We start from the raw sequence: 2,240 nt of genomic DNA, 5'->3' as shown, positions 1-2,240 counted from the left end.
TATTTGATGCCCGTATGAGGTCTACATGATGCCTAGTGCCTTGGGAATGTATGCACATGATTATGCCATGATTTTGGCTTGAAATATTGGCTGATTTGGGACTGTTATTTACTATTATACAGTGCTGGAAACAGGGCAGCCACACTTGGCATTGGCATTTGATGCTTATACTCTACTCCGGTTACCTTATTTGATGCCCGTATGCGGTCTACTTCCTACCCAGATGTATTGGGGATGTATGCATTTGGTTTGACCATGATTTTGGCTTGAATTTGGGGCTGAAATCTACTGTTTAGAACAGTAAATACATGCTGGAATAACAGTGGACTGAAGGTACTTTACAGGCTTTGGCACTTACCTACCGATATCGGATGTATGCTTTGAGCTTTGGCATGATGTCTCTGACATTTGGGGACAGCTTGGAGCATATGTATGAGATTATGGGATGCTTTTGAGCTTCGCATTAGCTCCGTCTTCACTGGCATTTGGACCGACTTGGCATGCTCATGGACCGCCTATGCCTCATGTCTCTGCTTGACAGTTAGGCTTTTGCATTACATGCTTTGGTTCGTGACATATGCTATTTGGTTCGTGTATGCCATACCGACATTTGGAGCTTGGATTTGGATGTATTTGAGCATTCCCGGCTTATTTGGGCTTATGTATTGCTTCATGGTTAATATGACCGGTGCTTCATGTATGTCATGCTCTCTTGGATGCGCTTGATGCATTGACAGGGTCACTTATCACTGGTGCTTTCTCTTGGGTTGTTTGAGCTTCTGAGCTCGCTTTGTATGCCTTTTGTGCCAGTGGGAGCATTTTACATGCTTGCTTGACCTTTGACAGTTGCATGCTATTGGAGCACTTACATGTATTTGGAGCAGTTTATGTCTTGAGCAGCTACATACGCATTGAGACTTTGGGATCATACTCCGATCTTTATGGATATGCATTGATGTACTCTTGGTTCACAGGATGCTTATGAGCTGAGTCTCATATTTGGATCTTTCTCTTTGAGCAGACACCTATTTGTGTCAGGTTTTGGCAGTTACAGGAACACTTTGCCTAGAGTGTCTGGGGGTGTGCCTTTCACTGGCAGATGTTATTTTGACATGCTTCGGTGTTGAGCTCATGTTCTTTTCACTGTCATTGGCCTTGCTTATGTCCGTTTCATGCCGGCTTTGGACCTAGCATTGTTTGCTTGACATTGGATCCTATTTTGGGACATTTTGCTCTCTAGACTGCATACCTGCAATTTATTACAGCAAGCAGTTATTGGTGGACTGAGGTGTACTTTTCATGCTGAAATATCTTGATTTGGTGTACCGCACCTAGTACTAAGTGGGCAGCAACTTTTGGCACACTTTGCTCGCCCTTTGGACCCCGTTTTGGTCATTTTTGGGCAGTCTCTGCAGTAAAACAGCAAGCAGTTTTGGACTGTTTGGGCATTTCCAGCCTGCATAATGGCGTCATCTTCGCATGATAGTGCCATCTTTAACATTACAAAGTTGGATGGTACCAACTACTCTTATTGGAAGAGTCAAATTTGGCAGGTCTTGGGGCAGAAATCTCAGATTAAGCCACTTCGGTTGAGTGGGGAGCAGCCTGAAACTATGGACAATGACGACTGGCTTGAACTTGATGAGCTATGCAAGTCCACGATTGTATTGTCTCTCACTGAACAGGTACATTATAATGTATTTGAGGAAGCACAGAGTGCATGGGATCTATGTAATAAGATCAAGAATCTTTATGATAAGAAAAGTCCGGCGAGTCAGATGTACTGGTTGAAGCAGCTTATGGATCTGCGCATGAAGGATAATGCGACTATGTCTGCTCACTTGAGCCAGTTCCATGCTATACTGAAGAACTTGACTTCACAGGATATCACCTTTGGAGAGGAAGTAACTCCTCTTTTCTTGCTTGGGACTCTGAATGAGTCATGGGATGTTTTCCGTACTGCTCTTCGTGCCTCTAGTGCTACTCTAAAATTGGCAGATGTTGAGAGTGCTCTTCTTCAGGAAGAGGTGAATCGTAAAAACTTGGATGCCTGTCGTGGTAGTCATGCTTTGACAGTTAGAGGCAGGAATGACAGGAATGATCGTGGTAATAACCGTGGCCGTGACTCGTAGAAGGGTCGGTCTAAATCTCGTGGTGGCAAGTCACGTAGTAAGTCGCGTGGGCGCAATGCAAATGTCACTTGTCATCATTGTGGGAAAAAGGGCCATATTAGACCACAG

Source organism: Lygodium microphyllum, chromosome 6 (genome assembly GCF_053477565.2).
Source record: "Lygodium microphyllum isolate KBCC chromosome 6, Lygodium_microphyllum_v1.1.10, whole genome shotgun sequence".
Lineage (NCBI taxonomy): Eukaryota > Viridiplantae > Streptophyta > Polypodiopsida > Schizaeales > Lygodiaceae > Lygodium > Lygodium microphyllum.
This window is presented reverse-complemented; position numbering follows the sequence as displayed.